General features: G+C 37.2%; 1 protein-coding gene across 6 annotated transcripts in view; it reads left to right on the top strand.

Annotated features, from left to right (window-relative positions):
- The window catches only part of LOC140002678 (uncharacterized), a 55,919-nt gene that overhangs the window by 12,238 nt on the left and 29,124 nt on the right, over positions 1-14,557 (top strand). The window contains exon 3 of one of the 6 annotated variants that reach the window (XR_011809883.1): positions 4,016-4,247. The exons of the other annotated variants lie outside the window; for them this stretch is intronic. The gene's annotated coding sequence lies outside the window, so the exon portion shown is untranslated. Of the gene's footprint in view, positions 1-4,015; positions 4,248-14,557 lie in introns of those variants that run through there. 6 annotated transcript variants of the gene reach the window in all.

Consider the following 14,557-nt stretch of genomic DNA (forward strand, 5'->3'; position numbering starts at 1 on the left):
CTTTGCGTACCCCATATCACTTTTTCTCCCTGCCTAGTTTCTTTCACTAGTTTCTCAATAATATTTAAGGTATAGTCTCTCAGTCACTTGAAAAAAAGTTGTTGTTTTTTTTTTTTTTCCTTTTTTTTCTGAAAGTGAATGGATCCAAAGCTCTGGCTTATCTTTCTTGTTTCCCCGTGACACCTAGATGCAAATAAATTTGCCCTTGGATTTTAGTGCTGCCACAGGAATTTTCTTCTTTTATTTTTTTGGTGGCTACAGCCAGTTCAACTGGGCTGTTGCTGTTCTAAACTTCACAGTGTATTCAGGGGAGCAAATGATGCTCCCACTATCAGCAGCTGCAAGTTTTACTAGTAGTCAGAGTGAAAATAAAAGAACTGCTGAAGATAGTATTAAACTCGGCATTTCTCCCTGGAGCCTATTTCTGCAATGGTACAAGTCTACCAAATAGGTCTAAATTTCTAAGAGAGGCTCAAATGAGGTGGGCTGTCATATCTATTTTAATAAATGTTTGAAACTGCCTTGGAACAAAACCAAGATTTTCAGAATTGTCTTATGTTCCATTTGACACAAAATTCATAGATAACTTTTTTTCTCATCGCATTTTGTTTAGAAATGCCATCCTGAACCTTGTGCACAGTATTTTTCTTCAAATTGGAGCTTTCAGAAAACATTAAGATTCTACTGAAGCAATTTTGAGTATGTCTGTTTGTTTGTGGGGTGGAAGGCTAGAGGAAATGTTTTTGAATGCTTTTGAGCAGCTGTAAACTGATTCCTATGAACTACCAATTCCTGAGTCCTAGTGTTCTGATTAGGAGGAATTCATCTGTGGAATCTATGGCTCTTCTAACATATGTATAGAAAAGGAAATAAAGAAGTTCAATGAATGACTGTTCTTTTCAAAGGGGTCAATAAGGTAACAGGAACATATTAATTGTAAATACTTCATAACACCTCTAAAACCACATATTTTTTTAGAATCTAAGCATAAGCAATTTTGTTTTCTTAGTTATTTTCCAGGTTCAGTGTAGTATGTGGGTATTCAGGAGAGAGAAAATCCCTCTTAAAAACAAACAACCAAAAAAAAAAAAAAACCACAGAAAAAGTGACACAACCAAAACAATATATTTTTGTTGGGAGATATTAGTATTCCAAGCTACTTCAGAAGGATATTGCTGTTTTCCTTTTGTGACCTATGCAAGACAGTCAGTGGCAGAACACCATTTGTCCCACCTGAAGTACAACTTTGTCATATGGAGTTGTATTGGTGATGGCAAAGATTAAACAAGTTCAGTGGGTTGTCGTTGTTCCAGTGAAACATAGTCTTTTGCTAAGGCTTCTCTCAGTTACAGTTTGGGAAAGCAGCTTGCTTCATATTCTGTTTTTACAGCTTTGAATCTCTATCTTGTTTTACATGGTGATGTATACTTAATTATCATTGTTTTGTTTTGTTTTTTTAAATAAATTCCATGATGAGACATTAAAAAAATATTCTCTTCAAGGACTCTCTACCCTTGAGGGAGTCAATAGCTCCTCCTAATGTAGTGTTATCTGCAAATTTATTTAGTATGCATTTGAGTTTCATCCAGATTGTTTATAAAAACAGTAATGAGAACTGACCCTAAAATGGAGGTCTGCAGTACCCAACCAGTGACTGGCTGCTGGCCTGTTGTAAGCCTGTCACTGAGTGTTAGTACATCTAGTTGGTCTAATGAAAAAATTCCTGTGCAACAGCAGTGTATATTTATGTGGGTGTGACAGAAAGCAAGCTCACTTTCTGTGGAGCATCTGAAATATGGAAATGAGATACTGAAGTGAATGGTCTATTGCCTTATTCTCATGCAGTACATTAGTAATGAACTTCACTTTTTATAGCTGGAACAACTCCAGGCAGCTAAGGCTGGGGTTTGTTTTTATTTTTTATGTAAGTTTATATATGATATGTATAAATATATACATAAAAGGCTAAGAGATTGATGGTTAAGAGCGTAGGCTTTTTATTGGAAAATGGAGACAGATATACTTATCTATATTTGATATTTTAAGGACTTTCTTGGGAGTCTTCATCTGTTCAGATTAGTACTATCTCTTCCAATATTTATATATTGAGCAAATAAGCAGTGTCAAGTGTTCTAGACAAATGTAATACTGCCTGGATCTAGCAAATACCTTCTTTAAACAAACATGTTTTTAAACTGAGAAGATTCTTTACAGAAAAAAACAGCAATGCTTTCTTTGCAAATACTGAAGCTTCAAAAAGTGTTGTAAACTGTAGCTTATATTTTAACATCAAAGAGTTACAGTTTGGGTTTACTGTGGGAACTGATATGCCCACCTCTCTACAAATAATTGCTTTGTACACTGACGTGCCTGTAGGCTATGGTCAAAACATTTACTTAAATAAACATAGGTATTCCATTTCAGTTCTTGTAATGTTTTCATTAGACACGCTGCATATTTCTGGCCTAACAGCATCTGAATGAAATCTTACATGTAGAATTATAATTTACTGTGATAAATAGGAGGTTTTGTTTTCAGAGATCAGAGGCTCTTCTCACATCATGAGCTGGCTGATGCAAACATCTTGCAGTTGTAAGCAGCTAGGCTCCTGCCTAGTCCCCAGCTTTTACTTTTCCACAGTAAGGAGCTGACTCCATGCTTGCTTGCTTCATTTTTAAATCTGCAAGACAGTCTGTCCAGGCATGAATAAGGGAGCGTCTTAGTAGCTCATTTTGTCATGTGGAAGTTTTTGCATTATATTTTCATTGCCTGTTTCAATACCTGTTTTTTTCCTCAGTGTTTTACAGTTATTTACTAAGCAAGAGAGAAGGGATGCCACAGAATATAATTTCCTTTATTTCAGTGATGTTTGCTAATTGTGATGTGCAAAACATAGATTTTAATTGTAATTACTGTGTGTGAACATGGGAAGAGAATCACAAAAGCAGGCATGCGGTAGAAGTAAGCTTACTCTTTCTAAAACTGAACAGTGGCTGCTGATGTATCTGATTTCCCTAGCCAGTGTGACATTGATTGTCCCATTATTTGATAGCTATATCATGGAACTAGAGGACTCCTTATGATGCTTCAGGGTAAAATAAAGCAGTTTAGGAATGGTGTCATTATTCTCCTCTCTCCCACGCTGCTTAACTCTGGTAGGACTGTAACAACTGAACCTTCATTGAAGATTTTGACAGGACGATCATCTGTAAATGGAAAATGGGCATACTTTAAATTCTGACAATATAAGAAAACTGCCAACCTAAATAATGAAGAGGGTCACGCATTGTCAGTATTGCAATAACATTCATATTCTGTGGCAGTCAAGTTGCTGTCTATGGCAGTATAGGTATAGTTTTCTTATGGAGCTCTGGGCTTTTCATACTTATTTTTATGACACTTAGGGGGAAATGAGGCATGTAAGAAGGCCTTTCTATATGGTCTGGTCCTACCATGTTTTTTTCTTAGACTAGTGCCTGTTCTTCCAGAAGTTATTCTAAGGTAAAGAGAACAAAATGTCTATAACTTGTTTATTGATTTGTACATACAGCTGGTAAAGAAATGGTCTTCTCATTTCAGGAGGTAAAAATAAGACTTCATTTTTTGAACAATGAGAAAATATGGAAGGCTTAAAAATTCACAGCAGAGATGCACAACATGTCTTCTCAAAATTGCAAAGCTTATGAATTTATTTTGGACACTGAAATCTGTGCTGGACTCTAGCAGCCCCAGCAGCAAAAGACAGAAGCAACCATGTTTCACATCTGTTCTGTGCCTTCTTACCTCTGAATACCAGTGGAATAAATGAGCAGATTCTTCAAATGGTTAAGTTAAAACTGGACATCAGTGCTGTTATTCAGAAAAGCACGATCACAGAAAGCTTTTCAGTCTTTCAGACCAACATATCCACAGCTGATGCCCCTAGCAGGGGAAGGTTTTAGGAAACAAGAATTTCTTTTAGCCCCATGCCTCTGAAAAGCACTTAATTCTTTAGCTTCTCATTTTCTTTCTCTAGGGAACTTGTATTATAAAACAGAAGAAAAACAACAACAACAACAAAAATCTCCAGAGCCTTCGAGTGCTCTGTTTCCTTCATGCTTGGTGCAGAGGATTATGCTGTGAACTCACAATGATTGCATCTGGATTTATACTTCTGTATTTTTTATATTTTAGTTTTGATTGCAGTATTGACTTCCATCTGATCAAAGCCTCAGTCACACTGTTAGTTAACCCCATCGCTACTGAAATGGTAAATTAAACAGAAAATCTGCTAACTGCTTACAAAAGCCTTTTACCACTCTTTAAGAAGCCTTAAATGTGCAACTCAGTTTGTCTGTTCAGCATGTATTGGATTTGCTTTTGTCATTTGCTATGTACTCTTAGTCTCTTCAGAGATGGGGAATATTTTCCCCAAGTGGGTACGAGGCTGTCTTTTTGAGTTTGGTATTCTTAACCCTGGTTGGGCTTTTTTGTAAGGAGAAGGGACTGACAGGAAAAAAAGTGGTCATAGAGTCTATTTGATTTTTATCTGTTTCTGAAATTAACATAGAAAATAATCTTCAGTGTATTGCCCTAAATGTACTGTGGTTCTGTATCTTTGTCTGAAACAGAATTTTGGCAAGGGACCGATGAAAGACGAAAGAGTAACTGGGACAGTTGATCAAAGTGTATCAATTCATAAATAAGGAATGTAGCATGTTTTGAATATCTGAGCTTGTAGCTTGAACCCCTGGGAAGGCTGGACTGCAATGATTGCTGCAACATCTCGGATGATAAACTGGCATGGTAAAGGACTTGTTTCGTAAGAAAAGAAATACTTTGTGCTACCTTATAGTAGAAGTAACTTTTGCATTTTTGGGGGAGTTCAGTTCAAAAACTGCATTTGTCTCTGCCTATCAGTTTTCTGCCATATATTCAGGTTTCCATGTTTTTATCTCTTATAGTATGGAAAGGCAAATTAGGAAAAAAATCCTGCACTGAATCACAGCAAAGAGCTGTGGGCTTTAGGCTGTGTGTTGTGCATGTGGGTTTTGTTGGTTTGTTTGTTTTAAATACAAGAGTAGAGCTTTTATATTAGACTGTTAGGGCTATGAAGCAGCTGCTAATATTCATCCTAAAAAATACCAAGTGTTGGAAAAGTTTGCTTTCCCATCTTTCAGTGCTTGCATATCTCATTTAAATCTGCTGCCTTTGTGGGGGAGCAGGGACACTGGATTCAAAAGCGGTTGTTAACCAAATCTGTTGCTGGGATGTCCCTACATTGTTTATGAACACCTGTCATCCCAACTTGTTCTTACTTGCTATGTTTTAGAGTCTTTTTCTTTAAGCGGAGTTGATAAGATTACAGAAGGATAGTTTGCAACAAGTATGTTCCAAATTTATCCCAGTAATTGTAGATTTATTTACCTAATTTACTCTCAACATTTATCTAAGAGAGTATATATTTTTTTTTAGGGTACATAACAGCTAAAAAGCAAATGGTGTGAGCAGTCACGTAAGCAAGCCTCTTAACCATTCTACACATAATACCTTCCTTGGTTTTAGAGTACAGCAGCAATTGATTTCATTTTTAAACTTCAAAGCATTTTTGTCCTGCCATGGGACATAGACACAGAACTAGTTATGAACACATGACAGTTGAATCAGTCAAACTTCATTTTGTGATGTCCTCTCAGAATAAGCTAAACCAGCATGTCTGTTTTGTAGATTATTCTTTTAATGTAGCTCAGACTTGAACATCAGTCCTTTATCTTCTCTTCTTTCTCTAACTATACTGCGTGTTAAAATTCTATCCGTGTCACCAGAGTGTATGCATAGGTTTTCCATTTGTCATTGAGAATGGAGATTCAGATTTTTTTATTATTATTATTTTTTATTGTAGTGGTGGTGGTCTTTTTCTTGGTGTTAATGGTTTGTGTTTGTTTGTTTTAAATAAAAGCTGTGTGTTGCTATTAGGATATAAGAACAAAATGATTGCTCTCCTCTGAATACTGGAAGAGTGATAAGGTGCTGAAAACAGAAAATAAGCGGTTTAACAAATACTAGTTCAGGTAGTTTATTTCAAGTAGTGCAGGAAGAGAGGGAGAAGGATGAAGAGAAGAGCTGCTTCAGCATTTCAGCAAATTGTAATTGAATGTCCTAAAAAGGTGAGTTGGTAATTTTTATTTTTTATTTGAAGTCTGTGGTCAAAATTTTCAGTGATGCCAATGACTTAAGAATTTCCATCACCTTTGAAAACGGATCACTTCGGTTTCCATGTTTACGATAAATTGTAATCTCTAAGGTTTTAGGGAAAGACTACTCCTACCTGATTGAGTATGCTGGAGTATATTGAGTATGCAGACCACACAGAAAGGTGGTCTGTGACTACATCATGCAGACTGTCTTGCTGTTTCTTCTAAAACAGGGAATTTTTCACTGTTGTAGGTGACACAGACAGCTACTAATATTTTTCTTAGTTATGTAGTTCTTGAAGCGAACAATTTCAGGCACCAAGAAAGAGCTGCTGAACAGAAGGCTTTTTCAACCTTCAGGTTATCTGTCAGACTTCTGTTTGAAATAGTGCCTCAACCCACCTGGTGGCACTCTGTAGATACTGATTATTGGTTGCTGAGATGGTACAGGTTTCTCCAGGATTCTTTAAAAATAGGTGTTAATTTAGGGCACAGAATCATCCTGAAAAGTAGCTTTCCCTTAAGATGATTTTTTCTACTAATTTGTGTATGAAGTTCTGATGTTCAAACTGTTTCTTTACTCGTTTCCTGATGAATGTGTTTAAGTATTTGCTTAATTCAGCTGTAGGATTTTGCAGTTCATCAGAAAGAATAGCTGAATGGATTTTCCACTGAAGATCAGACAGGAATTCTGCTTAAATTTTTCCATTTTTTTCCTTTATTTGTTAATATTCTATAGAAAGTTCTTGTCTGTCATACTCAGCCCTGGATCTACTAGAATATCCTCATATTGATCCTGTGTGTGTGTGTGCTTTTTATTCTTTACCATTTTCTATCTCCGTAAAAAAATTTTACATCTTGAGTTTTAATGTAGACATATGACTATGCAGACATATGACTACTAATAAACTGACAAATGTTCATGTTAACAAGACAGGCTCTCCTGTAGCAAGTAGAATGCCTTAATTATTAATTGACAAGGAAAACTCTTAATTAACAGAATTCCTCAAACATGCGTTATGAAGCTATGCTTAGGCATTATGTAGTCACTGGTATGAAATCAGAATCTGAGGATAACAGACTATATTTAGGTGCTAAGAATAAGAGTAGATTAAATCTATCTATTAGTAATAAAAAATTTCCTGCAAGGTACATGTTTTTGCTAAAACACACTATTTCAGTAACTTTGCATTCTTTACACTTCATAGGCTGATGCACAATCCAAGATCTAATTATGAACCAGAAGGCTTATAATGTTCAGTACTTTCTAGGATCTATATTTAGTGGATAGAAAAAGAAGATTTCTGTGTTTGTTGTTTGTTTTTGTTTGTTTGTTTGTTTTTGTTTGTTTTGTTTGTTTTGTTGTTGTTTTTTCATATATTTGTTCATTTAGAGAAGGAAGTGATTGTCTGCTCTGCCCTGCAACTATATCCCTCCCTTAGATGGAACGGGCATAGTTCAGGGGCTCACAGAAAGGTGATGAATATTTTAATTTATTATCCAGGATATCTGGAGCACTGAGTAGGGATAGGTTATTTGTTGGATTCTGAAATAGATGGGGCAAGCAATACATTTTTCCTTCGTTTTCAAAGGTATTTCTAAATCTGAACTCTAAAGCTTGTACCTTTAATATTTCGCATCCACTATAATGAGCTACCTGGTGTTACTGGAAACAGTGGTTTCCCACGGCACCCTGTATGAACAACGACACCACCTTCACAAACAGATATGTCATTTGAACTGATGACAATTCAAGAAGAAAAGAAAATTAGTGGCTCTCTGAAGGTCACACTGAGCCTGATTTTCGTACTTTGACATACTTTGATGAGTGATGTTGGGCAAGTTATTTCCCCCGGTCTGTGCTTTGGATTTTTTTCTCCTGTTGTAGTTTAACCCTGGCAGGGAGCTTAGCACCACAAAGCTGCTTGCTCACTCTCCCCATATGGGATGGGGAGAGGATGAGAAAGGTAAAAGTGATAAAACCTGTGGGTTGAGACAAAGACAGTTTAATAGGTAAAGCAAAAATTGTGAGTGCAATCAAAATAAAATAAGGAATTTGCTCACTTCCTCCCTTCATCAGGCAGATGTACAGACATTTCCAGGAAAACAGGGCTCCATCATGCATAGCAGTTTCTTGGGAAGACAAATATCATACCCCCAAACATCCCTTGCTTCTTCTTTATTTACGCACAGCTTTTATTACTGAGCATATGTCATATGGTATGGAATATTCCCTTGGCCAATTGGGGTCAGCTGTCCTGGCTCTTTTCCCTCCCAGCTTCTTGTGCACCCTCAACCACCTTGTGGGCAGGGCAGCACCAGAAGCTGAAACGGCCTTGGCTCTGTGAGAGCCTTGCTTTGCAGCAGCTGAAACACTGGTGTGTTATCAGCGTTATTTTATTCTCATCCTGAATCCAAAACACAGCACCATCGCAGCTGCTGGGAAGAAAATGAACTCTGTCCTAGCCAAAACCAGGACATCTCCTGAGCTGGTAACTGTCAGCCTGGCAAACGTATTGGAAATTAGCTCATAGTAGTTTCTAGAGGAAAGTGAAATCTTCCAATAGAAAGCACCATGGAAGCACAGAAGTAGGATCCTCAAATTCTGCACTTCAGAGCAAGGACTCAGAGTTTTTATCATCTGTTGTGTATTGCTGAGGACCTGGTACTCAGCAATACATAAAGTATAATGATTAATTTTTCAGATGAACTTGGAATCACCATTATTTCCTCAGCTTCCTAGCAGGTGCCCCTCTCTCCCTTGTTTTGCAAGTTCCCAAAAAGAAATTGGACTAATACCAAAACAAATGGAAATGATAAAGAAATGCAATGTGTTTACCATGCATATCAAACAATTTCTTATCACATGTAGACTCAGTGATATCTCTGTCTGTACAGATCAAAAGTTGCAAATGAGCCTAGCTCTTCTACAAGAAATACTGGCAAATGCCAATTGCTTGTTCTTCCTGCTGTAAATACTCTCTCCACAAATCATGTTAGATGCCAAAGGCTTTACAGCCAAATGAGGAAGGAGGAACTGGTGTTCTGCAGCTGCCTGAGAGTACATGAGATTCTCAAGACCTGTAATTTAGAAGTCACGGTCCTTGTACAGTTTGCGTTGTTTCTATTAAATCTTCTCCCAAGAGTATAATATACTGTATTTTCCTTGATGGTATTCCAACATATTTATTTGCCTAACTGCAGTGCCCCTGGGGTGAAATCTTTTCCCAGATTTCTTTTTTTCTTCTTCTTTCTCATTTTCCTTCCTTCTTTAAACATACAACATCCAACCATTTGGCTTAGAATTGATTTTTACAGTTGATTTGTAAGGATTGTTGTGACTGTATCTTTCTTAAAATCTTCAAGAACTTCTTGGAATACATTATGGACATACCCAACAGGAACATGGGAAAGAAAGCTGGGTATCTTCGTAACTTCTTTTATAGAGGGTGACTGTCTTTGAGAACATTTTTTTTTCTTTTTCCACTCCTGTCAACCTCATCTTTCAAGTGTTTCATGATAAGAATAGCAAAGGTGCATTTACATTTTGCTTTATTGTCAAAGGCAAATAAAACCCTGTATTTCTTCTAGCCTGCCCTATTCAGATCCTAGTAACTTAGGGAGTAAATTGTGTAGGAAATCAGTCAAACTTCCAGGTATTAAAACAGTGGTTTAAAAAAAAAAAGGGGGGGGGGGGGGATACTATTTTGAAAAACAGTAGATTGAAGGAGAATGGGCTATTTGTTTTGTTTCATGTCTCAGATGAAAATAACTGGCTCATTAATCACAATAACAACTTGGTCATTTTTAGGAAAGTCAGCCTGAAGAATGAGTAGAAACAAGGTATATCATATTAAAAATTAAAGAGCGGACATTAAGAATGTCAGTGAAAGAAACTTGTGTAAAAATCCCCTTAACATTTTGTTACTTTACGTAAGCAAAAATTAACAGATGTATTTTATGACTTTCTTTTTTTAATCTCATGTAGAAACATACACTGAAAATGTGTGTACATAGCCTATATATATACACATATACATTGAGACGTTATGATGAAAATGAATATTGATTTCTTAACTTCAGTTTTCTGGATGAGTAGATGTTCTTGGGGTTTTGCTACCTTTTTGTGTATCAAGTTCTTCACAAGCTACCTTTTACTACCCTTTAGTGAAAGTAGCTGTTGCTGAAGCATGCAAAGAGCAGACAGAAGCCCTGAATGCTTTCCATCTGTAGCTTTCCCTTAACGTTTCAAATGCCATTATTTCCTGCAATAAGAAAGGCTTTGTTTTTGTCTAAGCTCAGATGTCACAAACTGTCATGAGAATGTGGTCTTATTTATATCTATTTTTAAATATAAAAAAAAGCTAAAGGAGGACTGAAAAATCTCAACTGAATATATAGAATTTTCTATATTGAATATAGAGAATTGAATGGCTTTTCATATCACATTTTAAACTGATGTTATGATTTAGAAAATTTTCAGATGAGGGTGGCAGTAGTGTTGGTCTCTCCTTTACTGGGTCTAATTGTTCTTTACTCTCTCCCCTTACCACAGTGTTATTCTCTGCTACCGTAGCCTCCAGAGCAACAAAAATGCTGGAGCTATAGCACCATGGATTTCTAACCCTGTAGCACAGCTGCCTATTTCTGCTTTCTACAGTATCATTCTTTAGCTTTTAGTGGATATAAGTCTTCACTTAGCTTTGTTTTCCTAAATAAATGGGTAGAACTTTCTATAAGGTTGCATAGGCTCAATACCTTTCTGTTCGGTGGCATATAATTTCTAAGGATGATTTCAGGCATACACAACATAATAGCATGCAGTAAGCCTGTATAATGGATGCCAGGATGATATCTTAGTTCTGCTGTAGCCGTTAGGATTTTTGGCAGTCAGAATTGTCTGGTTGGTCAGTACACAGTGGAAGAATTACTTTCTGCTTGTAAAGAGCTTAATAGACAGTCTGGAAACAGTTGTGCCACAAATACTGTCTTGAAGTATTGACAGTAAAAAGACTTTCTCTTAAATTACTGCCCGCATTCAGTCATGTGTTGTGAACCGATAAATACAACTAAAAACTACAGGTTTGATGCTCATTGAATTATGAATGCTTCTGAAACGCTCTGGAACCAGCTTAATTAAATAAATAACCATTTTTTTTTTGCTTCTTAAGCTATGTGTAGCTTCATGGATGAAGTCCTAGCATTGATTTTTGTCTGCATAAAAGATTATCAGATATTTTAAGGCCAGGTAATGCTTATCACCAGTGTGTTTATGCTTAAATATGCCATGTAGCTTTCAGTGGGATACACCAGTGTGTGTGTTTAAGTCCAGTGGATATTGATATATTCACAACTTTTTACTTGACTGGGGATGAGTATTATCTAAATTGTCTTTTTTTTTTTTTTTTCTTCATTTTTTTTCCCCTTTAAATAGATTCCCTGAAAGAAAGGCTTGAGATTTCAAAGATAGAGAGTGGAGATGCATTCAGTTTATGGAGCAGCAGTATCTATAATCTACTGAAATTCGATTGTATTTAGTGAAATCTGAATGAGGTTCAAGGCTGTCTCATTTAATATATATATCTTTTAAATTGCTCATTATTAGGGGAAGAACTACAAAAAAGCTATGCATGCTTTACATAAATTAACATTTGTTGTTAATGAATCCTGTCAAATTACTTTGACACTATACCTGTTATCCTTTATCTCAAAACTAAAGAGAAAACAATTGATAACCAAGTATTTATGACTGTATCTGTACAGAACCCTTGTTTACTCAATATTTGAAATTAGAAAGTCCAGACATGGATGAAAGTAGCTAATCGGTGCCATATTTATGCTAACCGAGGAGCTAAAAAAATGTATGGTATAACAGAAGAGAGGTGTGAGGCTTTCCTATGATTAATCCATTGATTTTAACTGTCATTAGTCCAGCTGCATGGTACAAGGACTTTGAATATGTTAGATATTCAGACAGCAGTCCCAGCTTTCATATTCCCTGACCCTGCTCAGACTGGCTCTGATGCTGAACTTGAAAATTTGGTACCAGGTAGTAGGTTGTCTGCATCGCTGTGTGTCCTGATGCAAGGAAGCTATAACACTATAACGCTAATCTATAATGTCTTCTCCCCAAATCTAGTTGCTGTTGTTTTATAATGAGATTTTTTTTTTTTTCCATTTAGGCATTTGGTTTAATTAGATTTGTATTGTCCCACACTTTATATTTTTTCTCATTAATGAAGTTACCCAAATAGTACGTATTGACACTGAAACCTATTTCTGAAGTGGAATTAGGAAGTTCATTATTTCATGCTACAGGGCTATACTCTGCATAGTTCTAGCATCAGTGCGTCTCAAAGGGAAAAGACATCAGATGATTTTCCAGCATAAGTGGAATAACTTTCAAAGAACTGCTAATGCTGATAAGCTTCTCATGCATTTGTCATGCCCAACTCGTTTCTCTCTGAAACTTCACTTAAAAGGGGAAAAAAAAATCACCAGCATTTGTGTTCAAAAAGCAAATAACAGTGGTGCTGGAGATTTCACTCCAAGTTCACAGCTATAAATGGGGAAACCAGCTTTGAAGAGTGTTTTTCTGTAGTTGGTTCAAATAGAAATGTTTTATGAGCTGATTACAATGGGAAATCCAGAATTGACACTTAACTTTCATCCTTTACCTCGGTTTTCTCAACTCCAGAATATTCAAATGACTGCCTGCAATCTCTGAAATACACACATGGAGTTCTTCAGCATCTCTGTGCCACAGCATTTTAAAATATTGTGTGATGAACAAGCCTTTCTCAACAGGAGGAAAATAAGATGAATCGTAGGGCAAAAGACTGAAGCAAACCTGCATTGTTAAGGATTTCTCCCTAACAGGTAACTCAAGCAACTGGCAGAGACATTCCGTATAGATACAATGCACAGACCCTGAGCTTTTGTACTTAGGTGAGTAATCCTGTAGACATCATTGTCAGATGTATACTGCTCCCTTTCATTCTTGATAACTTCTGAAATTCTGGACTTGTTCTGCGGCTGTAGGGAGCCAGGTTTCTCTGAAAGTCATAAATGAATACATTCTAGGAGAAACTGTTATCCTTAAAACGTTAGCAAGTACAGATATGATAGGACAGATGGCAGACTTCCAGTTGCTTTGTGTTGAAAACCTTTTCAGTGAGGTGAAATCAAACAAAAAGTGTATCAACATGCCATCTGTTGTAAATAGTTATCACAGAATCACAGAATTTCTAGGTTGGAAGAGACCTCAAGATCATCGAGTCCAACCTCTAACCTAACACTAACAGTCCCCACTAAACCATATCACTAAGCTCTACATCTAAACGTCTTTTGAAGACTTCCAGGGATGGTGACTCCACCACTTCCCTGGGCAGCCTGTTCCAATGCCTCACAACCCTTTCGGTAAAGAAGTTCTTCCTAACATCCAACCTAAAACACCCCTGGCGCAACTTAAGCCCATTCCCCCTCATGCTGTCACCAGGCATGTGGGAGAACAGGCCAACCCCCACCTCGCTACAGCCTCGTTTGAGGTACCTGTAGAGAGCGATAAGGTTGCCCCTGAGCCTCCTTTTCTCCAGGCTGAACAAGCCCAGCTCCTTCAGCCGCTCCTCATAGGACTTGTTCTCCAGGCCCCTCACCAGCTTCGTCATCCTTCTCTGGACCCACTCAAGCACCTCCTGGCGGCTCCCTCAAGTAGGCTCGATGCTAGAAAAATTAGCCCTGCCTGGCCCGATCCCCCGCTCCACTGCAGAACGTGTCTGCCCCTGAGCCGATTGCCTCGGCAAAAAATCTGAGTATTTCCATGGATTTCAGTGGGGTTTCACTGATACACAAAACGAGAATGCGGTTCTTAGATGCTTGTTCCTTTAGTTCGTTTTTGCATTAGTGCTGATACTCCATTAACACTGTGTTCTAGATTCACCAAAAATGTAGCAACTCCATGGAGGTAAGTGCAGTTAAAAAACTTGTTTGTGCCCAGAAATGAAGTCTGAACAAAAAGTCCTAGCTCAGGACACTTGGATGAACTATGAGTTGTTTAATTCTCACCTAGTCTTAACCTGACAGCTGGCATCTACAGTACCAGACTTCCCTAAATAGCTCTGTACATTCAGTTTTGGTTCCCAGTCCATATGTGACCTTTGGGTTTTATGTGAGATATCTGTAAAATCTGTTCATACAAGCATTCTTTATCTGGGATTAAGTAAAGTAGGTAAGATCTACCTGTGCCATTGTTTTTGTTTGAATCAACTCTTTCCTTAAAATGTGTAAATCTCTCTATACCGTGACATGGTTGATGTATCCAATGGGCACTTTAATATTAGTAATTTTCTAGGTTTTAAGTGCTCTACAGGTTGGGCGTAACGAGG

Source organism: Anas platyrhynchos, chromosome 5 (assembly GCF_047663525.1).
Source record: "Anas platyrhynchos isolate ZD024472 breed Pekin duck chromosome 5, IASCAAS_PekinDuck_T2T, whole genome shotgun sequence".
NCBI classification, from domain to species: Eukaryota; Metazoa; Chordata; class Aves; order Anseriformes; family Anatidae; genus Anas; species Anas platyrhynchos.